Here is a 25,322-nt window from a genome sequence, read left to right as displayed (position 1 = left end):
GTCACGGCTCCCGGATCATTAACGCAAAGGTGAGCTCGCTTTCACGACGAACGCGTTGCCCAATCGAAACGAAACTTATTTCATATCGATTTAAATTACTCATAAATGAAAACTTTCGAAAGAAAATTCGTCATGGCAAAGGTTTTGTAACAGCCGTATTGAAAGCGGCGGCTCGTCGGCGGACGTCGAAAGTGCCGAGAGGTTGCGCAGCGTGTTACGAAGTTTTTATTGTCGGCCGCGCGCGAAATCACTTGAAAGTTGTATTGTCCTTGGATATTTCACTTCTTTATTTACTGTTCTGACACCCGAAGCGAAGTTCATTCGCGGGTGACGCCAATTGTGCGCTTTGCCTAAGTCGATACTTGGCTCCCCTTCACTGCAATCACTATCTAGATTTCGTTGCGCGAGATGTGGCGAACGCTTTAGTAACAACGTCCCGTAGGTACTACATCGACGCAAGATCACACATAGATTATCACTGTAACACGAGCATATACAACTTTCTACTATGATCGCACTGAAAGAAAGTGGTGAAAGTCCCTACGAACTTACCAAGGGACTTATATGTTGGAAGGTAGGCGCGGTGCGCTGGCAGCGCCACGGCTGCTCACGTCACTTCACAAGGGTACACACTGAATCCAGAATCCAGGGTTCACAATCACTGTAATCCGGGTGTGGGTACGCGGAGCGTGCGCGACGGCTCTGCGGGCCGCGGGCCGGGCGAGTGGCGGCGCGGGCGCCGGTTGCGCCACACAGAAAGTAAAAGTGTCCGCGCCCCGCGCATTTCTCCCACTTTCGCCGATGAATCACGGCGCCAAGGTCGATTCCCGTGCACCAGACGCTTCCCGTCTCGAGACCTGGTAGGGTTGGCGACGACCTATAAACAGAGTAGGTGTTATACAAATATACATGTTTGTACCTATACCTAATGTAGGTCAACCGGTATGGTAAAATTGGTTATTTTCATGAAGTTAGGTACTCGAGTCATTTGACGCAATCGACCCAACACGATATTACTTTCGGAAATTTACGCTTATATTTATATCATAAGCTAGATATTGGTTTAATGTTTTGGAGCTATTTTGCCCGTAGATAATTCAAGATCGTTAAAAGCGTCATAAAATATTCTTACTGGGATTTTCTCATGTAAGTATATATCTCAAAGGTAGGCTATTAATGAATATATAACTAATGACATACATACTCGTAAGAGTCGTAAGTAGCATTTATAACTACGCGTTTCCTTTGCGCGCGATGAGATGCAGCAATCGTATGCAGTTATTACTTTAGCTGTATTAAATAACATACTTCTATTCTTTTATATAATACTATAACGAGCAAAATTTCTCATCTAACTATATAATATATTTAAATGTAGGTAAGATACAGCGGGACAATTTCGACTGGGGGACAATTGAAACTGATCCATTTTTTTCCACATTTTACAATGTTTGCATCCACCGGTTATATCGCCGTGTGCCTGCTATACGGTCACAATTCAAAAAACCATTTTTTCGAGAAATCGCGTCTCAAAGTTTTGAGAGTATAGTTGAGGCTGTTAAATATTATCTTACTTCTTGAGTTTTAGGTCTATGAATTTTAAATTTAGCTATTTTTACTCGGAATGATATAACCCTCCATAAGATCACGCCACTTTTCGCAAAAAAAATCTTTTTTTTAAGATACGATGCCTGAAAGACAGGTATTTAGAGTTATGGCTGTATTGCAGAAACATTTTCTTATGATTTTGAGTTGCGTCCAAAATTAAACGATATTATTCGATAAAGGTATCAATAATTGTATTTACGAACTTTGACAGTAACGATAGCAATAATTATGTGTAACTAGCTTATAATCATCAACATTATATTACGTCATTACCAAATAATAAATTAATTATTTTTGAAACAAATAAAACTTTGTAGCTTACGTATCTTGGTGTCACCCTGGATAGAAGCCTGAATTTCAAGGAACACCTGACTAGCCTCTCTGCGAAGCTCAAGACCCGGAACAGCATCATTCACAAGTTTACTGGAAGTACCTGGAGTGCCAGCGCAGCAACATTTCGGACAACCGCGCTATCCCTAGACTAATCCTCTGCCGAGTACTGCTCAGCGGTGTGGCTAAACAGCACCCATACTACCGCGGTAACGCCCAGCTGAACCACACTATGCGACTCATCAGAGGCTGCCTAAAACCAACTCCCACACACTGGTTGCCGGTGCTGACTCATATTTTACCTCTAAACTTCCGTCGAGAAAAGTGCCTATTTCGTGAAATCGCCAAGATTCGAGCAGACACAAGTTTACCCATCCACCGAGACTTCGACGCGCTGAAGGCTCTCAGACTGAAGTCTCGACTACCCCCCAAATTGAATTCCACTAAAGTGGGTCACAAGTAAGCCCCTTAGGGGCATGGATAATGGACTGGGTAGCCAGAGCTCTTCCTACAGAGCTGTACGAGTTCGATATTGGGGCCCGACCGGTGGGATGTAAGGAGCCTTGACAGGTTTAGTGTCGGCTGAACCGTCAGGACAGGCATCGGAAACTGCTCAACTTTGTGGTGCAGATAGGGAATGGTGCGAGTCTGTGGAGTGACAGTGTGGCCACCCAGATCCGACGGTGCACCATATAGCCTTCGAGTGCCCCATAACCAAGTTTAGCGGAAAAAGGGCAGATCTTAAGACACTTTCGACAAATCATCATCCTCTTTGCGTTATCCCGGCATTTGCCACGGCTCATGGGAGCCTGGGGTCCGCTTTGACAACTATGACACTTTGGACAAATGCCGTTGAATATCTTAAGTCTAGTTTTTTAATAATTTAAGTAGAGAACAACGTCTACTGACTGGTAAAAATAATTATGCCCTTAGTAATGAGACATATTGAACTGCACTTGTAAGAAAACAAAGTTGAGATTTCTTTAATCATTTTATGTAGTAGTTTCGGCGTCTGGCTGGTAATTTTGTAATAATAAGTGTGATACTGACTGTTTGACACAATATTTAAAGGGATTTATCGCAATTATCACTCAAGTTTTTAGGACGCAACTCAAAACTTACATTTAAAACGTGTGCTATACAGCCACAACTCAAAACGGCCGTCGGTTTACATGCGAACAAACTGGCAAGTGGCCGTATTGCAGGGAATCTTCTGACAATTTATGGTCAATTCCATACGGCCACTTGTGAGAAAAAGGCTCTTAAGGACCTTTTTTGCTATGGCTCTCGAAATAAGGTCGTAAATTGAACAATTTTGAATACGAATCTGCAATAATCCAGAAAATTAAAAATTTTGAGTTGTGGCCGTATAGCAGGCACACGGCGATATGTACGTAAACCGGGGTTACTTTGATCAATTTCAGACTTTGACACTATTTTTTGACGACCCTAATATACTTAAAAATATAAAATTAAAATATAATAATCGGATTTTTCTCTCCTATAAGCCTGCCAAATATAAAAAAAATAGGACCTACAGTTTTTACGAAAAAAAATAAAAATAATGCGATCAAAGTTATATTGAGAATGGGGTTACTTTGAAACCCGTACTTTTTTTACTGGTAATCTAAAGTAAACCCGCTAAAAAGCTAAAAAAAAATAAAAATCGGTCAAGTACTTTTTGAGTTATATATATTTTAAGTGTATGGGGTGACTTTGATAACATACCAAATGATACAAATTATACATTTTGAGCCATTTATTATATTATTTGCCAGGAATAACATAAAAACATTACTTATAGGTACAGATATATTATCTTTAATATCTGATATCTGACAACAGATATGTCATAATCAGCCTTTTTTATAAAATATTTAAATCTACGGAGTGTAGCTGCCGCATGCACTCATGCCTGATGAAGAGTCTCCATATGACTCAAAATATGTCGCTAATCGCGATATGTTTACTTACTTGAGTACTACCTTGTATACTTAAACTTAGATGCATCTGAATAGATTGTGACTATAAATCTCAAATATGATATTACTAGCTTTTTCCCGCGGCTTTGCTCGCGTACTTTAAGAACCTAATCTTATTCAAACGTTCAACTTTGGACCCCCATTTCACCCCCTTAGGAGGTGAATTTTGGAAAATCCTTTCTTAGTGCTTCTCTACACCTTATATAATAAGGAACCTACGTGCCAAATTTGGAATCTCTAGGATCAGTGGTTTCGGCATTGATATGTCACTCAGTCAGTTTCGTCTTTTATATATTATAATTTAGATAGTTGACATGACTTGAAACTCTACGTAGTTTTACCGCTGACTACTGACCAGTGGCGTACCAAAGTGTCTTGTGATTTGGGTCAGCAATAACATATATTTAGACGGTAATGACCAGTGACGCTGTTAATGTATATTCTGTGCTGGAAGAGTCGTTAGGCCAAATATGACTTTATTAATTTACCAGCTAATTTGCTTATAGATATATATTTTCACATAAATCTGAAAGGTACGAGGTGTGGCACTCTACTGGCTGGTCACAAACTGCTTTTTTGTTCTTTCTAGGCAGATTGAGACTATATCTAAATATATAAAAAAAGAAGCTGACTGACTGACTGACTGACATATCAACGCACAGCCGAAACCGCTGGTCCTAGAGATTTCAAATTTGGCACGTAGGTTCCTTATATAGTGTAGAGGAGCACTAAGAAAGGATTTTCCAAAATTCACCTCCTAAGGGGGTCAAATGGGGGTTCAAAGTTTGTATGGAGAAACAAGATTAGTTTGACTATTTTATTCGAAACTTCACAGGAAGATTCCTTAAGACATATGACTGAATACGTGTTTCAGGTTTTTTGAAAATTTAACCCCTAAAAGGGTGAAAAGGGGGTGATAAAGTCAAAAAATCAATATGGGTATCGTTTTTATGGTTTATCGGGTCGCTGATCACGATAAATACAACGTTTTTAAAATCTAACGAGGCGGAAGTGAAATACCTTCTCCCCTGTTGTGGTGCAATGGGGTTTAAATATCAAAAATATATATAAAAGAAGATATTGACTGAGTGACTGACATATCAACGCACAGCCGAAACCGCTGGTCCTAGAGATGTCAAATTTGGCACATAGGTTCCTTATATAGTGTAGAGGAGCACTAAGAAAGGATTTTTCAAAATTCGCCTCCTAAGGGACTTAAATGGGGGTTCAAAGTTTGTATGGGGAAACAAGATTAGTTTGACTATTTTATTCGAAACTTAACAAGAAGATTCCTTAAGACATATGACTGAATACGTGTTTCAGGTTTTTTGAAAATTTAACCCCTAAAAGGGTGAAAAGGGGGTGATAAAGTCGAAAAATCAATATGGGTATCGTTTTTATGGTTTATCGGGTCGCTGATCACGATAAATACAACGTTTTTAAAATCTAACGAGGCGAAAGTGAAATACTTTCTCCCCTGTTGTGGTGCAATGGCGTTTAAATATCAAAAATATATACAACGTGTTTCCGGTAACACTCAAAACCTCAGACACCCCAACTGATTTTTATTTTTTTAAACTCATCTAGAGTATTCATCTTTTAATCTGATGGTTACTTTTTTTAAAATTGAATTTTTAATTTTCTGTACACCTCTACTTGACTTTTAGCTCTACACTCAATAAAATAATTGCTAACTTCCACCATAAACCATAAAACTATTTATTTGTGTACGTTACTGCAACGACATAAAGTTTAACGACATACGAGTTCAATTTGTTATGACTTATGATAAACATTAAGATTAAACTGACAAACAACGTCAAACTCGTAGCGGAAAAAATAATCGTCCAAGTAATCAGCCAGTATTAATACCCCTAAATACTGAAAAAGGTAAACAACCTCTAGCAATGCGATATACACAATGTTGTCTTACGAGTACAATATAATAGGCACGTAAAAAATAACTAATAATACAAATTTAAATAAAAATATTACCCCCATCAAGATATAGCTCAATCGATTCTACTCTCGATTCTGAACAAACTGTTTTCAGGTTTTTAGTGTTAAGTGAAACACGGTGTATAAAAGAAGATATTGACTGACTGACTGACATATCAACGCACAGCCGAAAATTTGGCACGTAGGTTCCTTATATAGCGTAGAGGAGCACTAAGAAAGGATTTTTCAAAATTCGCCTCCTACGGGACTCAAATCGGTGTTCAAAGTTTGTATGGGGAAACAAGATTAGTTTGACTATTTTATACGAAACTTCACAGGAGGATTCCTAAAAACATATGACTAAATACATGTTTCAGGTTTTTTGAAAATTTGGCCCCTAAAGGGGTGCAAAGGGGGTAAAGTCAAAAACACAATATGGGTATCGTTTTTATGGTTTATCGGGTCGCTGATTACGATAAATACAACGATTTTAAAATCTAATGAGGTGGAAAAGAAATTTTTCCCCTCACTAGCTCGGAAACACGTGTTTTGTCCTTTAATACCAGCGGGTAAAAACGCATTTTATCCACTAGTGGGTAAAGTAATTTGACCTTGAATAAAGTCAAATTAACTGCTTTAAAATTGATAAAAGTAGGTGAATCTAGTAATAAAGATGATTTGCCACCTGTGGAACTACTGGAAGCAGTGATAAACGCATTTTTTGCGTTGTAGTTTCCTCGCTATAGTGAGGGGAAAAGTTTTGTGTTACACTCGGGTGCAAATGTATTTTACTTCTCGTGTGTTGAAAAACTCGCAAGTTCAGAATTCTATTCTCGAACCACTCGCTTCGCTCGTGGTTCAACTATAGAATCCTTTCACTTGCTCGTTTTTCAATTCCACACTCGACGTTAAAATACAACTTTGCCCCCTTGTATAACAAATAACTATTGTCCCCTGTCGTAGTGCAATAGGGTTAAAATATCCAAAATAGCCATAAGAGGAGCACTAAGAAAGGATTTTCACCTCCTAGCATGATCATTTGACAGGGGCAAGAACAGGGACAGGGACAGGGACAGGGACAGGGACAGGGACAGGGACAGGGACAGGGACAGGGACAGGGACAGGGACAGGGACAGGGACAGGGACAGGGACAGGGACAGGGACAGGGACAGGGACAGGACAGGGACAGGGACAGGGACAGGGACAGGGACAGGGACAGGGACAGGGACAGGGACAGGGACAGGGACAGGGACAGGGACAGGGACAGGGACAGGGACAGGGACAGGGACAGGGACAGGGACAGGGACAGGGACAGGGACAGGGACAGGGACAGGGACAGGGACAGGACAGGGACAGGGACAGGGACAGGGACAGGGACAGGGACAGGGACAGGGACAGGGACAGGGACAGGGACAGGGACAGGGACAGGGACAGGGACAGGACAGGGACAGGGACAGGGACAGGGACAGGGACAGGGACAGGGACAGGGACAGGGACAGGGACAGGGACAGGGACAGGGACAGGGACAGGGACAGGGACAGGGACAGGGACAGGGACAGGGACAGGGACAGGGACAGGGACAGGGACAGGGACAGGGACAGGGACAGGGACAGGACAGGGACAGGGACAGGGACAGGGACAGGGACAGGGACAGGGACAGGGACAGGGACAGGGACAGGGACAGGGACAGGGACAGGGACAGGGACAGGGACAGGGACAGGGACAGGGACAGGGACAGGGACAGGGACAGGGACAGGGACAGGGACAGGGACAGGGACAGGGACAGGGACAGGGACAGGGACAGGGACAGGGACAGGGACAGGGACAGGGACAGGGACAGGGACAGGGACAGGGACAGGGACAGGGACAGGGACAGGGACAGGGACAGGGACAGGGACAGGGACAGGGACAGGGACAGGGACAGGGACAGGGACAGGGACAGGGACAGGGACAGGGACAGGGACAGGGACAGGGACAGGGACAGGGACAGGGACAGGGGGACAGGGACAGGGACAGGGACAGGGACAGGGACAGGGACAGGGACAGGGACAGGGACAGGGACAGGGACAGGGACAGGGACAGGGACGGGACGGGACGGGATAGGGTTAGGGTTAGGGACAGGGACAGGGACAGCGACAGCGACAGCGACAGCGACAGCGACAGCGACAGCGACAGCGACAGCGACAGCGACAGCGACAGCGACAGCGACAGCGACAGCGACAGCGACAGCGACAGCGACAGCGACAGCGACAGCGACAGCGACAGCGACAGCGACAGCGACAGGGACAGGGACAGGGATAGGGATGCAGTGTAAAATGCAGTGGGAAGGGATTAGTAAGTAGGCATCGGCGAGTATCCTGCATCCGTGATAACTATTATATTCTATGTGCTTGAAGAAGATCGTTGTTTGCTTGCCTTTATAAGTTTACGTTTGCAATAAGTATAAGCTAAATGGAAAAAATTGTAAGCGATAATGCAAGGAAGTGCTTTTTACCCTACCGACCATAGCGTCGAGATACTGGCTATGTGGGTTGTATGAAGTTTCCCCAGTATAAATATTTATATAGGTAAAATACATACATATTCGTACCTACTACCTACGCTGCGGTCGCTATGTAACAATTCTACAATCATTACAAGAATTTCTTTTAAAACAATAGTAATATGTGTAAGGTACAGTCAGCCAAAAAGCAGTGTAAGGGTCTTGGCTGACCGTACAGCAAATAGATCAGTTACAATGACCCCCCAATGGAAATAATCGCGGACAGATGTACCTACAAAGAAACCTACGGATCCAAATGAAAATCTTATTTTTTGTAAACGTTTCAATAAGAATACTTTTATTACGCGGGCGAAGCCGCGGGTAAAAGCTAGTCCTGTATAATTAAATTTCATAACTGCCTAATCTATGTAACTATTTATAAATCACTGGTTTGTAACAATGGAATTAAGAACATTATTGAGTCAAATAAGTTTTAATAGTACCTATTTTTAAATCATCATGATTAATTTCGTTAATTAGTTATTTAAATCTGTGGACAACCATCGGTAAAAAAATGTTTTCGATATCCTGAGAAATATTTGAGAAACTACCGTAGATGGCTGACATATGTAAGAACGGCTTGGGCCGAGCCGGAGTTTCCATCGCTTAATTTTCTAACGCGACCAATTTATATGAAGTTGATGTTGAAGCCTAAAATGCTTCCTGAACTTATTACATATTAGTCCGGTGCGGATCGCTCCGCGCGGTCGGTCCTCGTGACATTATAACCTAAGCACAAAATTAAAATTTTGAAAAAAAAAACCCATAGTGGACCGATTTTCATAAAACATGGCTAAGACCACTCCCGACTAACTCAGCTTTCAAACAAAAAAAAAACTAAACCTAAATCGGTTCATCCGTTGGGGAGCTACGATGCCACAGACAAACACACACACAACACTGATTTAAACTTTCACGATTATTACACATAATTATTTGTAAAATGTATGTGTTTAATATGTATTGTGTGTATGTATGTATACGCGATTAAGTCCCGATTTTACAAATAATTAAACACACACACAGACAGACAAACACGTCAAACTTATAACACCCGTCGTTTTTGCGTCGGGGGTTAAAAAAACTAGCCTAAAAGGATTTAGGAAAGGTTAATTAGTCTGTGCTTATAATACCAGTTCAAGCAAGACACCCGACAGTTTTCCCTTTATGCCTATTTAGACTTAGGTGTGCAAAATGAAAATCACGTGTGTTCTGACACACATGTTCAATAGGTGTCGGATATCTCACAAAGTAAACGTTTATAATTATTACACGCGTAGGAGACAGCATTAATTGATACCAAGTGAAACTAATTGCTTTTGTTCGTCCGTAAATACCTACGGTATGTAATTTCAAGGAGAATCCGACCAATTGTCACGTTTCATTTTATTAACAGTTCATTGATTGTGATATTTATCTGAAAATTATCAACTCTTACTTTATATTATACTCGATTTGTACAAAAGATGATTTTTATTTTTAACCCCCGACGCAAAAACGACGGGGTGTTATAAGTTTGACGTGTCTGTCTGTCTGTCTGTTTGTCTGTTTGTCTGTCTGTCTGTCTGTCTGTCTGTCTGTCTGTGTGTCTTTCTGTGGCATCGTAGCTCCCTAACGGGTGAACCGATTTAGGTTTAGATTTTTTTTGTCTGAAAGCTGAGTTAGTCAGGAGTGTTCTTAGCCATGTTTCATGAAAATCGGTCTACTATGTGGCGGTCGGGGGTTTTTTCAAAATTTTAATTTTATCATATACCAAACATTTCAATAACTATCCACAATGGACGTGAATATATTCCACCTCAACTAGTCGTACAAAAAATGAATGATTATCTAAATTTTCACCTCGAAAATTTTGTCAGAGCAGATGCGATATTAGCATAGGTTTAAAATATTAATTACTTCGCTAATTTTTTTTTTCTTGAGACCCATTAAACCACCCAGATTTAGAGCGTTTTTGATTTTTAGTTTTTTTTTTAATTACATATATTGCTATACTCGTTTTTTCATTCATATTTGGCAGCATTTGGCACAGCTAAACTATCGCCTTCAAGAAAAGAGCGTAAGCCTATCTTAAAGACCGGCAACGCACACTTACTATCAGGCGACCTGTGTGCTCGTTTGCCTCCTATCGCATAAAAAATAGTGTGTGGAAGAAATGAAACTTCGTAATGTGTTGTTTTTCAAGATTCGAGTTGGCAACACTGAACGTTGAACCTTTAAAGCTCGGCCACACATGCGCGTTTTGATAGCGTAGGCGGAGCGGTAGCGGAGCGTCAGCGGGGCGCAACGATAGCGGTGCGCCGGAAGAACGCTGGCGTTGCGCCCAGCGGACGCCGGCGGGAACTAACGAGCGCGGATTGCGAGCGGAATGCGCGCGGATTGCGAGCGGAATGCGCGCGGATTGCGAGCGGAACGCCAGCGTTCCGCCGGCGCACCGCTATCATTGCGCTCTGCTGACGCTACGCTATCAAAACGCTTTATGTGTGGCGGAGGCTTTAAAGCGTTAACCGTACGAGCTTAACGCTGTCATTGGAAGTTGTATTAAAAGTTTCACCTTCAAAAAATTGTGAATGTCTGTTAATATGTTGCTTACCAAATTGCCAGCGTAGGAACAGCTTTCATGTATCGAGTATACTACCTAAGCCCATATTACACAAGTAGTAATATAGGTAATAACCTAACCACAAAATTAAAATTTTGAAAAAACCCCCGACCGCGACCTAGTGGACCGATTTTCATGAAATATGCCCTTTCAAATAAAAAAAACTAAATCGAAATCGGTTCATCCGTTCGGGAGCTACGATGCCACAGACAGACACACACACAGACAAACAGACAGACAGACAGACAGACAGACAGACAGATAGACAGACAGACAGACAGACAGACACGTCAAACTTATAATATGTTGGTTACCAACAACCAACAGATGCATAGGTATGTAAAGTATGTGATCCCGATAGACTATACGCGGTAGAGTGACATTGAAAGTTGGCATTATCTTACGTAACCGTAGAAACAGCTCGCAGAGGGATCGAATATCATACCCCGCACGTGGTATATATGTAGATTCTATATTTTATGAGTATACATTATTATAACTGCTTACGGCGTATAGAACAGTTGTCAAGGAATGTTGGTTTATTATAAGTGGCAAGACAAACGTTTAAAACCTGCGTTTGAGGAACATCGCCTCTGCTTACGCGTATTTTTAGTTTTAACTATACACGGTGCTCGTGAGTATTGCGAGAGATTTTAGGAGCATATTCCTGATCCCATTTTAAGACTAAAATGTCATAATATACACTTTTCTAGATTTCGCCTAGTTCAGAGTTATGACCAATTGAATTTTTTTTTCTTATTGTTACTCAGTACAAAAGGCTTTTTTAACGATGTTGATGCCATTATGGAGAATTAGTCTCACAATCCTCATTGATAGATGTCCAAAAGTACGAAATAAAACCTTTCAGAAATGAGGTTTTTAGAAAAAAAAAACGTCAAAATTCATTTTAAGTGCTAGTTTTATGAATAACATTTACTTTTTATGTGAAAATGCATTCGAAAATAGTAAAAAAAAATACAAAAAAAATATTTGACAAAATTTCCCCATCTATATTAAAAAAAATATTTCCTAAACTTAGGCTAAACCTCAGAAATTGATCAGAATCGTGGTTAAAATCTCTCGTAATGCTCACGAGCACCGTGTATATCCCATACCTACCGCCGGTTGGTGTCCTATGGGGTAGGGCAAATGTAGGCACAAGGGTAAACCGACCTAGTGCATTGGTAACCGAGCAGGGAATCAAATTTGACTTACGCGTTACGCGACTAACGTCTAAAGTTACCACTAGACTACCCGACCGCCCAGGTGGTCTTCCCCATAAATAATTTGATTTGTGCCCAGTGGAGTTCAACTCATAAATACATAAATAAATTTCGTTCCGATTTTGAAGGAGGAAAGAGTCGAGAGCGGAACCTCGATTTTAAAGATTTTTTGCTTTTGACTGAGTGTTCTTAATGGAGTTTTTTTTCGATAAATCTAGTTAATAACACTTGTAAATACATAAATACTATTGAAATGTCTCACAAAATATGAATGAGTGAGAAGAGGGACTAGAAGGACGGAAGATGAACACTAAAATTTATCTTCATCTGATAGTGGAAACACGCAACTCTATAACTTGGAAACAAAAAACTTTTACTCGCTCCATCGTAGGTCACGTATTTGCCTTTGACTAGTCTGTGGCCAAGAGTAACCTCATTTATAATAATAAAAAAAATGCCAAGGTCTTCAAGCTTCCATGTGTCCAAAGTTGGATTCGAACCTGCGTCCTCCGTTTTCGCGACGGATGCCTGAACCACTCGGCCATTTGGCAAGGGTCGAAATTTTCAAGTTATTATCAGCCAATTCAAACAATTAGGTTATCAGGCAAGTCTTTAAGTCAGCGACCACATTAGGTGAACGACCCAAAGCCAAGTCTGTCCGAAAGAAAGTGGCTATACCTTTTACCCTACTACCTGCCATGTATATCCTCTGTCATTGTTGACAACGGGACAACAGCCATCACAATGCTGGATGGCTGCCAGGTTTGAATCCATAATGAAGCTTAGTCAGATCTACTTTACTATTACTACGAGCTACGGTCAATATAATAACAATTTACATGGACAGTGGTAGAAACATCACATAACTTTGAAATACTTGGTTTCTTACGGCTGAATTCAATTACTGAAAATCTAAAAATAAAATTATGAGTTCCAGCACAGAATATATAATAGTACAAGTACAGAAGGCCCACTGCTTTGATGTTTCCGAAATGCCGCCTTTTTAAATACCTACAACATTCTTACAAAGAAACGAGCCGCACGTGCGCGGCGTCCGGTGATAGGGTTACCAATGGATCCAAACGAATTAATACTCACATTAAATGTTATATTATTATATTCAAGTCTTGAGTACTTTCTAGGTATATACGCTGTATTTATATATTTTTGTTCAAGGTTCCAACATCACAAGCCTTATTGAACTTTTCCGTGGGACTTAATCAGTAGTAGATCTGTATAAGAATGTCTTTTGGTATTTATTTTATTCAATATGTCTATTTAACTAAGTATTATTAGCCATTCCACCCACGGACATCGCTTAAAAAACCTCGCGACGTAAAGTAACAATAGAAAGTGCGAACGTGCATTCCGTGAGAATGTGCGCCACCCCTGAGTAGGCCGCGAACTCGCGGCCGTCAGGATATACTTGTAATGCCATATTTGGAACTAGCTTTTACCCGCGGCTTTGTTCGCGTTAAATTGGAAAATTGAGGAATGCTCCATACAAACTTCCACCTCCCATTCTAGGGAAGTGCGGGGGAGGGGGAGTTAGAAAGAGACAAAAAGTAGCCCAAATGTCACTCTCCATCCCTTCAACTACATATCTCCACAAGACAAGTCAATTCGTCGCTCCGCTTGCGCATGTAAGACGGACAAACAAACAGACACACACACTTTTTCATATTTCAAATATTAAATATATAGTATAGTATGGATACATCGTTGGCAAATAATAAGCATACCTACAGCTCACCTGACTCGACCAGCTCAAGTATGGAACTATGGCGCGACAAGGCAAGCTGTGCTAGAGGGGCTGATGAGCAGTCCCCATAGCATTTGTACATTTGATATGTGCGATTTGTTATATTAATCTATTATTCTCCTCACAATACCTATATCTAATTACTGAAACATGATTATTCTAATGTAGAGTACGGGACCACTGGGCTACGAAATTACAGCCACCACTGATAACCCGCGGACCTCTCATTTGACTTTCTCTTTCTTAATGTGGGTAACCCAATTTCGTTGGACGGATGTGTAAACAAATCCGAGAAATTGCGGCAACTTTTATGAACAAAAAATCTGAAATATTCATTTCAAGAGCTTTGGACGATATTAGAATTACTCTCCGAACAGTTAGCATGGTAACATTATAACGTGACGTTATCTGGGTAAAGGGACCTCATTGTTGGTGGCGCTTACGTCCCGCGGCGTCGTATTTGTACACGAACATCGCTCATAACACCGTAAGCGCCATCGACAATAAGGTCCCTTTACCCAGATAATGTCACATATACCCACAGATGTCATATAAACCATAGATCAAGCAAACGTATCTACTTAGCGTGTCAAATGAACTCAGTGAAATCCACTGAGTTGTCCGTCTTTAATCGCAGCTTGCAGCTTTCGGGCGTCAATTTTTGTAAGTTGAAGTCAACAAAAACATTAAAAATGCCTCGTTACATGATATTTAATTGCAACAACATAAAACTTATCAACACTCAAGGGCCTGAGACATATTTAAAATCACAGGCAAGTAACAACTTCAGTACAAAATCTGACACGCTCGGCCGCCATACAAATAAATGAACTCGTTTCTTCTATCTAAATCTAATTCTGTGCATATACCCTCTTAGGTCCTTGGTCCTCGTGTACAAAATTTTACACTTATTCCAAAATTCATTTTTTGAACTTTTATTGAGTAGGTAACAAAAAGTTCGAAATTCAAAAACAAAACAAATGCATCCAGGATTCAGTAGGAAACGTATTAGGATGAATCAACTTTTTCTTGCCTTTTATTGCCATGATTACGGTCTCCTGAGTCACGCTGGTTTTATGCAAAATTATGCTACTTAAACTATGCAAACATGCATTTTTCTGGTGTTAACAAGCCCTTTCCTTAATTTGCCACCCACAAAGATGGACTACAGTACTATTATATGCATGGTTGCAATAATTTCAGTAGCATAATTTTGCATAAAACCAGCGTGACTCAGGGGACCGTAACCATGGCAATAACAGCCAAGGAAAAGTTGATTCACCCATTATAAGGTGAAATATATTGGTAGACGAGTTGAATAGGAAATACGGAATTTCTCTGATTTTTTCAAAGGAATAAAAAATAGATTGATCTGTTATTGACTATAAAAATCAAATAAATATCTACTTTGTCGATGACATTGTTAATAGATTGTAAATAAGTGTTACCATAAAATCTAGGTATCATTCATTACATACCTAGTAAATCGTGTATCATATATGATACATGTAATGTATTCAATGCTTCTCTGTATAATTTCTGCATGACGGTCAAGGTATGATAGGGAGAGTTGTACCTACCTACTGTATACACATCAATACATATACAGTATAACAATTATACAAAACACTGTACATCATTACATCAACCCCAATTATTAGACACAACAAACATCAAACCATAAAATAATAGATTGAATAGAAACCGAATTACGTTTATCTCGGACACTCGATAGATAGCGCAAAGAAAACTGTGTCACAACCTTCAGCGGTTACGACACCCGATAACCCACTGGTCCCGAGTGGGCCCACGAACGTCGACCTCTTCCCTCTCTCTCACACCTACGTAGGTTCCTACTAGTGCGACAGAGACGCAAGATGAAGCTGTCACTGAGATTCGGGAGTTGTGCAACCGGAAAGTGATAATGGTGTTAATTGGGTGGCTACTGAAAGTAATTAATGTGGGAATCTGTTATGAGAGCCATCTTTGAATCTGAGTGAAATTAGTTTTTAACCCCCGACGCAAAAACGAAGGGGTGTTATAAGTTTGACGTGTCTGTCTGTCTGTCTGTCCGTCTGTCTGTCTGTCTGTCTGTCTGTCTGTCTGTCTGTCTGTGTGTGTGTCTGTCTGTGGCATCGTAGCTCCCGAACGGATGAACCGATTTAGATTTAGTTTTTTTTTGTCTGAAAGCTGAGTTAGTCGGGAGTGTTCATAGCCATGTTTAATGAAAATCGGTCCACTATGTCGCAGTCGGGGGTTTTTTCAAAATTTTAATTTTGTGGTTAGGTTATTATTGTTTAGTACAGTGCCAGGCTTAGTTTGCACTGGATACTTGGATTGATATCAGTGAAAACTTCGGGGAAAGCAGGTCATATATTATACTACCTATCACGAGAGAAAAAAAAGAAACAAAACGTTTTTCATGAGATTTTTTGTGATACTTTTGCCTTTGCAAACGAGCAGTCGAGCCGCAAACAAGTCGCCTGATGGTAAGTATCACTGCCGTTCTTGGACACCCAAAGTACCAGAAGGTTTTGAGGTGCGTTGCCGGCCTTAAGATGGGAATCTTGAAGATTTGAAGGTCAAATCGGTTCAGTACATAGGTCACAAATACAATACAGTTAAAATTATATTTTATTCTATGAAGTCTTAAAATCAATTTTTTTTATCATTCGATGAAGGGAAAAAATCAGATTATTTATTTATTTAGCACGACAGCCGCGTTAGCTGGAGACCTGGGTTCGATTCCCGGCTTCGCCACCAGTGGGCTTGATCGCTTGTTCTTTAGTGTATGGTATCTATTTCAGTTTATGACTTTAATGTCTTAATGTCTGTGATATCTAACTGAGCTGTACAGCTTGGCAGAAAAGTGTAGAATAGTACATTACGATACAAGTGCGTAAAAAAGGAAGTTCGAAACAAGTGGCGATAAATTAAAACACGACCGAAGGGAGTGTTTTAAATCGACACGAGTTACGAATTTCCTTTTTGCACGTGTATCGTAAAGTATTTTTTTCAGTACAGATGGTGTTTTTTTTACGCACTAGTGCGAGAAGTGGTTCATGATGTGCCAGGTCGAAATACTCGTAACGTCGTACAATACTCGTGCGAAAAGGAAATCGTAATGTCCTATTTTATCACAGCAACACTACAACTGTATTTATTCTTGTATGTATGTAATTTATTTATTTGTTAGCAATATTTTGGATACTTTTGACCTTTATTATACTCCTGTAAGTTTGTCTATTTTACCTACTGGAACGATCCTCTCATCTACTCCAAGGTTAGCTGGAAGAGATCCCTTATAGGGATAAGCTCGCCTTTGTATCTCTGTACCTACAAATTGTATATAAACTGTTGTACACAATAAAGTGATTACTAATAGTAACTGTTCTCCTACAAAAGTGCCACTGCCACATGCAAATCGGTTTACATAGATGGCGCCCTTACTATTTTTTCTACTTTTTTTTTGCCAGGCTGCAAGTACCGACAAGGTGATCAGAAATATATATACACACCTATTTTGTATATTTTTGCGCGCTCCGGCCGCTTGTACCTACGCCGCGGTCCCGGGTAATGGCATTTATTTGTGTGATGAGCACAGATATTTGATCCTGAGTAATAACATACATACATACAATCACGCATGTATCCCATGAAGGGGTAGGCAGAGCACATTAAACTGCTCAAGTTTCAGTGCCACTCTTGGCAAATAAGGGGTCAGAAAACGAAACTGTGACATTGCAGTGACAGGTTGCCAGCCTCTCGCCTACACCACAATTTAACCCATATCCCATAGTCGCCTTCTACGACACCCACGGGAAGAAAGGGGGTGGTGAAATTCTTAACCCGTCACCACACAGGCTAAGAAATAAGTATTTGTATATTATATATATCGTTGTCTGAGTACCTGCAACACAAGCCTTCTTGAGCTTACCGTGGGACTCAGTAGATCTGTGTAAGAATGTCCTATAATATTTATTTATTTATATATGATGGTGACTGTACCAATAAAACTAAGAAAATGATTTCCACCTTATTCTATTTATTGGCCATGACATAACTATTAATTTAATGTTCCAAGTTTTATAGTTATTGTATTACTTAGAACTAAGAAATAAATTTCGAGGTTATGTTATGGGTGTTAAAGATGCTATAAAATTACGAGGCATGTCAGATTCGGTAAATTCATAGAATTAAATAAATTATTAATAAATAAATAAATAAATATAATAGGACATTCTTACACAGATTGACTGAGGCCCACGGTAAGCTCAAGAAGGCTTGTGTTGTGGGTACTCAGACAACGATATATATAATATACAAATACTTATATACATAGAAAACATCCATGACTCAGGAACAAATATCTGTGCTCATCACACAAATAAATGCCCTTACCGGGATTCGAACCCGGGACCGCGGCGTAGCAGGCAGGGTCACTACCGACTGCGCCAGACCGGTCGTCAAATTATTGTAACTATAAATACTACAATTAATAGATTTTTGTATTGGTATTTACCTATAGATATTATACAGATGATGATAATGATTTTATTGGAATTTTATTTGAAAGATTGTATATTTATTTATATTTTACATAATTGTAACAGTGTATGATTAGTCGACTGTGGGATATGGGTTAAATTGTGGCGTGGGCGAGAGGCTGGCAACCTGTCACAGCAATGTCACAATTTGGATTTCTTTCAACCCTTTTTTGCCAAGAGTGGCACTGAAACTTAGTAGTTCATGTGCTCTGCCTACCCCTTTATGGGATACAGGCGTGATTATATGTATGTATTTATGATTAGTACCAATAAATGTATCTATCGAACTATCTATACATTTTTGAATCATACCTACATATATGAACATATTTAGGTAGATATCATCCTCCTAGCGTTATCCCAGTTTTTAGGGTTCCGTACCTCAAAGAGGAAAAACGGAACCCTTATAGGATCACTCGTGTGTCTGTCTGTCCCTCTGTTACAGCCGATTTCTCCGAAACTACTGGACCGATTTACTTGAAATTTGGTACACATATGTAAACCTGTGGCCCAAAGACGGACATGTAATTTAATTAAATGAAATTTAATCATAGGGGTCACTTTTGGGGGGTAAACTTGAAAATTAAAAATCAAAGTTATTAAAACTATATTGTGTTATATATCAAATGAAAGAGCATTTTATGAGCATTTGAAATATATTTTTTTTAATTTTTAATTTTTGTACTTTAGGAGTAATTTAAGAAAATAGACAAAAAATGACCATTCCCCCCCCTTATCTCCGAAACTACTTAGCGTAAAATTTTCAAAAAAATACACGAGATAGCCCTCTACCTGTAGATTACAGGAAAACCTATTAGAAATCTACAGTCAAGCGTAAGTCGGACTTACGAGAAAAAAACTCAAATTAAGATTTTCACTCACTGACGCTGCAAGCAGTTACTAAACGTCTTAAAATTTTGTAAGCGTGATGGACAGGTAGAAAGAAATTCATTTCTGTCTTTTTCTTTTTAGAAATTGTTCAATTTTTTTTTCATTTGCCAAAATGACTTAAGTTCCTACTAAAAAGGAGGCGCTTAAGACCGTTTGTAAGTGGACTGAGCAAAATTTTGTTCAAATCGGTCCAAAAAAAGGTCTCTGTTGACGAAAACATAGAATTTGTGGCAACGACAGCCCAAATCTGAAGTCCATTTTGCTCTATCTCTTATCGTTTCCGAGATATATACGTAAAGTCTTGTAAGTGCGAAAAGTTAACTTTGCCATCACAGTCGTTCAGGCGCTCATGAGTTCTTTGTATGGAAAAGTCGAAAACCGACTCGCACTTGACCAATGTTCATAGAACGTGTTGTGGTTTTTTACGCGGGTCCGCGACTGACGACGTTCGAATGTTTTGTTCGGAAATGTTTGAGGGTGGTTTCTTTGAAACGTCGCCGGTGGCGGGTGGTTCGACGGGCGAAGGTCACACGCCGCACGTGACGGTCTGTATTCGTTTTGTACAATAGCAACGGACGGCGGGTGGCGTCTTGATATGGAAAATGACTGACTTCACTAAAGATAATGATGAACTCATTGAGGTAATACTAGAGAGGACACTGCGAGCAAAACGTTTGCGCTACAAACATAAGTCCATTGGACTTATGTTTCTGCCTGCACACAAATAAAATGTAAAAATGCCTTCCTGCGCAACAAGATGCTGTTTAAGCCATACGAGAAAATCGAATAAAACTGACGTGTCACATTTCATCGGTTAGTATACACGCTATGTTAATCGATCTTTATTTAAGTAATTATTTCAATGAAGGGACGCGCTCCTCAAACGCGAAGCTATCGCTGCCATTTTGTTGAACGAAATCATAGATTAATCGCATCATAATCGCACAGACTTGACATGTAGGTAATGAAGTATAGTAATTGTGATTATATTCTGTTTGTAATATATAAAAGAGAAATGTTAAATTTATTTCACGTTATACTTATGAATACTACACAGTTCTAACACGAGTTGTAATCGATATTTTCATACAATAATAACCTATGATTTTCTTCAAGGGCAATTAAAGTAGGTATATGAAAAAAATCAATAATGTATTTTTGTTTCACTTAGTAGAACTTAAACATAGCACAATGTATGATAGTGCTAAAATTAAACTACTTACCCCTTATTCATAAACGTTCACTAAAGTTATCAAGCCGATAAAGTTCGTTTGTCCCTTTCTATCACACCAATACGCCGAAAAGGGACAAACGAACTTTATCGGCTTGATAACTTTAGTGTGCGTTTATGAATAAGGGGTTAGTATTTTACAAAAAGTATAAAAAAGGTCTACACTAAGAGTGTCGCGTCTAGGTGGTCATTGGTCAAGTCTTACTCTATGACACGGTACCTCCCCACGCATGCGCCGCGCGCTGCCGGCCGGAGCACAGACTTTGTTTGGGGTGTAATTTCTAGTATGTTAGTACATAGTAATTCAATGGATGAATTGTACTTCTGTGATCTGTTTTCGATATACTTAATCGAATATATGATGTAAAATTTTCTTTACTACAATGAAAGTGTTTGAGTACCAAGTTAAAAATTTCACTTTCTTTTTGCCGGTTTCATACAAAAATATCGTTTGACTGTCTCTTTTTTTGGGTAATATCAATATTTATATGGAAACGGATTAAGTCGCGTATAATCTTCTTCCTCTAAGAATTACAATGTAAGTATTTTTGCATTCATTTTGATCAGAGCACAACACAACAGTTCAAAAATCAGTCTACCAGAGCTTCTGAGTTCCGTCGCCGACGACGGGTGACCAAGGGTCAGAAAACCCACGCACCCGCGACCGACAGCGTGTGGTACAGCGGCACATGCGGCTCACATCCAAACATTCCAAACGCCGCCGGGCGCGTGTGACGGGCCAGAGAAACCAGGGCCTTAGGGCTAGGTGATTATCGCCGCGCCGCAGAGGACGCGCTGAGGGGGGGGCGGTGCCTACAGCAGTTGTAGTTGTATGCATACCTAGCTCACGCACACAGACGCCTCCGCTGGCGCCGCCAGGGGCGGCTCACTCCGCTATCCTATCGCCGCGCTACAAGTATATCCTGGCGGCCGCGAGCTGTGGCCGCGAGTTCGCGGCTTACTCAGGGGTGGCGCACATTCTCACGGAATGCACGTTCGCACTTTCTATTGTTACTTTACGTCGCGAGGTTTTTTAAGCGATGTCCGCGGGTGGAATGGCTAATAATACTAAATTAAATAGACATATTGAATAAAATAAATACCAAAAGATATTCTTATACAGATCTACTACTGATTAAGTCCCACGGAAAAGTTCAATAAGGCTTGTGATGTTGGAACCTTGAACAAAAATATATAAATACAGCGTATATACCTAGAAAGTACTCAAGACTTGAATATAATAATATAACATTTAATGTGAGTATTAATTCGTTTGGATCCATTGGTAACCCTATCACCGGACGCCGCGCACGTGCGGCTCGTTTCTTTGTAAGAATGTTGTAGGTATTTAAAAAGGCGGCATTTCGGAAACATCAAAGCAGTGGGCCTTCTTTACTTGTGCTATTATATATTCTGTGGCGCCGCGCCGGTGTCCACGTGCGCTCTCTGCAGTGTGCGCTGCCGCTGCCACGAAACGTTTACCTACTCCGTGTAATACTGATAAAAGAAAGTATTGACATGAATTCACACGTTTCGGAAATGACTGTAGGTATTTTAAATATTTTAGCACAATATGTTTTTTGCCTCTTATTGCCTATTATACAATATAGGTATACATACCTACTATGGCAACTCTATCAAAGCGCAGAATATGCAGAAGCCACATGGTGGTCTGCGACAGAAACTCAATAGACATTTTCAGAGTTTTTAAAATAAGTACCTAAGTAGGTACGTGAAGTAACATGGTAAATTAAAAAAATATCATTAGATACTTATTGCGAAGGTGTAAACAATTTCCTTCGTTTTGCCACATATCAATAATTACCTATCTATATTAAATTCATTAATCCGTATACAACTATACATTACATTTTTACAGTACGGTAATACTCACCCCGTTATTCATAAACGTACACTAAGTTATCAAGCCGATAAAGTTCGGTTGTCCCTTTCCGACGTATTGGTGTGATAGAAAGGGATAAACGAACTTTATCGGCTGGATAACTTTAGTGTACGTTTATGAATAAAGGTGTTAAAATTTATAGCTACGAAATTTTACATAAAACACCTACTTTAAAATAAAATAAAAAATGTTGAATTTGGTTAACATTATAAAAGACCTCACGCAAGCTGTGCTAATTAGTTCGCGAATTCGTCGAGAGGTGGCGCTAAACACAATTATGCTCATTAGAGAACCTATACTTCTAGCCTAGCCCAGTCTTTAGACTTATGTGAGTAACGTAAAAGTACCTAATAGTTTTGTAGGTACGGAACCCTCGGTGGGCGAGTCCGACTCGCACTTGGCCGGTTTTTCCGGGTTCGATTCCCGGCTTCGCCACCAGTGGGCTTGATCGCTTTTTGTTTAGTGTATGGTATCTATTTTTATAAGTAGACTCTACATTTAGTAGAGTCTACGTTTATAAGTAGACATGTTCAACAATTATATGCGTAAGTAGGTATTAAGACATTTCTATTTCTGGGAGTATGATTATGATGAAAGGGAAAATTTGGGGCGGTGTATTATATTAAAGTGTCTAAAGCGTATTATACAAAGTCTAGAACATTACTTTGCTAATTCGTTATTTTTCTATTCGCGGAAAGTTATGTTCTAGATTTTGATTAACATAGGTTTTCGTATTTTTATTTGATCTTTTAACTCTACGTAAGAAAACTTTGTAATTCTAACTGTGCCGGTCAATGGATTCGTTGCAAAATTTACCTTATTCCCAGTGTATTTGATTCACATTAAATCGCAAGCAAGTCCATTTAAGTTTCTTGTAGGCAATTATGCATAAAAACAGGTCTCAGATGGATACTGAAGCTTGTTTTCGAAAAGTTTTTTAAAGCGGGTCTTGAAATGTAAACAACATAATAATAATATGCCTAACGTTTCGAGTTTTGTGGCCTACGTAAGCATTACGTACTTAGTGATATACCTACATGCATACATATAATCACGCCTGTATCCCATAAAGGAGTAGGCAGAGCACATGAACTACTAAGTTTCAATGCCACTCTTGGCAAAAAGGGGTTGAAAGAAATCCAAATTGTGACATTGCAGTGACAGGTTGCCAGCCTCTCGCCTATGCCACAATTTAACCCGTATCCCACATTCGACATCTACGAAACCCACGAGAAGAAAGGCGGTGGTGAAATTCTTAACCATCACCACACGGGGCCTACCTTAGTGTCACAATATATCAGCAAAGATGAATTGATTTTTTACTATTAAGGCACTTTGTTGTTTTTGTAGCTGAATGGATAATTATTACATTAAAATTTCCACGATACGCATGAAAAACTGTTACTATGGTAAATAAATATTTTTACTTTTACTTTTTTACATTAAAATTTCACTACCACATGAAAAATATGGTAGCATCTCTCTCCCTGACATATTACATAACGAATAAAAGTTACTATCATACTATACAACTTGGGTTTCCCAGAGAAAATAAATAAATAAATATTGAGGGACACCTTACACAGATCAACCTAGCCCCAAACTAACGCCGTGTCTTGCGTGGGCGACGGTCGCGCGACCCTCGCGGCTCAGCAGGCAGGATCACTACCGACTGAGCCAGACCGGTCGTCAAAAAAACTGCTGATGAAAAAGCTGATGTGATGTCATATAGCCGCCGTCTTCAATCTCCATACTTCGTCAGAACGAAGTATAGAGACGACTGATAAAAATGACGGCACCACTTTCTTAGGGAATCCAAGCTTAAGGGTTTTCCCAAACCTAACGACGTGGAATCGACTCAAGCCGACCAAAAATCGCTCGTTACTGAAAGCATCAAGCGCGGATCCAGCTTCGTGCCCAGGGGGGGGGGTCACGTGGTAAAGCCCCGGCTCCAGGGGGGGTCACGTGGTCTATTTGTATGCCCAACCTAGGCTCCAGGGGGGGGGTCATGACCCCCATGCCCCCCCCCTCCCTGGATCCGCGCATGGAAAGCATCGCATGTCCAAACTTCAAACTACCACTACTACTAACGAGCGATTTTTGATCTCCGAAAGCCGATTCTGCATCGATATGTTAGGACTTAGGGAAGAACCTAAAGAAGACCTACATTTACTACCCAAGTTTTGGCCTTGTAAATGTGTTATTTATTTTGATTTCGGTCCAGTGAATAAAGAAACATTTCTTTTACATCGAAAGGTTGTTATGAAAGCAAGTCAAAGTAAAGGACAAAATTACTTTGTATTTCTGAAAGTTGTTATGGTTCCCAGAATGATCATTGACGGTTAAATTGACATTGATAATTTTCAAGTCGTTTATGTCGTGACAAGGAAAGGCCAGTACGTTGACCAATATTAATGATACTTTTATTCAATGAATAGTAAAAGGTTAAAACTTCTCGTGTATGGATTATACGATTATAGGACGTTCTTACACAGATTGACTGAGGCCCACGGTAAGCTCAAGAAGGCTTGTGTTATGGATGCTCAGACAACGATATAATATAATACTACCTTTTGAATAACACGGTAAACTACTATAAAATAACGATCGGAACTGGTCTGTGAAATAAAAAACGACATTTAAAGTCCTTAATATCCACAATTACTAGTCTAGTTAATTATTTTACTATCGTATTGCATATTTAAAACATTAATTGACGCATATCGTGTCATAAGTGTCTATATGAGTCTAGGTCTATGCCAA

The 25,322-nt window shown here is 40.0% G+C and overlaps 1 protein-coding gene across 1 annotated transcript in view; it reads right to left on the bottom strand.

The window, feature by feature from the left end:
- Window positions 1–706, bottom strand: part of LOC125225440 (transcription factor Ken) — a 40,701-nt gene extending 39,995 nt beyond the window's left edge. The window contains exon 1 of the mRNA XM_048129172.1: window positions 553–706. The gene's annotated coding sequence lies outside the window, so the exon portion shown is untranslated. The remainder of the gene's footprint in view (window positions 1–552) is intronic.
- Between the last annotated feature and the right edge of the window lie 24,616 nt (window positions 707–25,322).

The sequence above is a fragment of the Leguminivora glycinivorella genome, chromosome 4, assembly GCF_023078275.1.
Source record: "Leguminivora glycinivorella isolate SPB_JAAS2020 chromosome 4, LegGlyc_1.1, whole genome shotgun sequence".
Taxonomy (NCBI): domain Eukaryota; kingdom Metazoa; phylum Arthropoda; class Insecta; order Lepidoptera; family Tortricidae; genus Leguminivora; species Leguminivora glycinivorella.
Note: the sequence above shows the minus strand (reverse complement) of the source record. Positions and strands in the feature narration are given on the sequence as shown.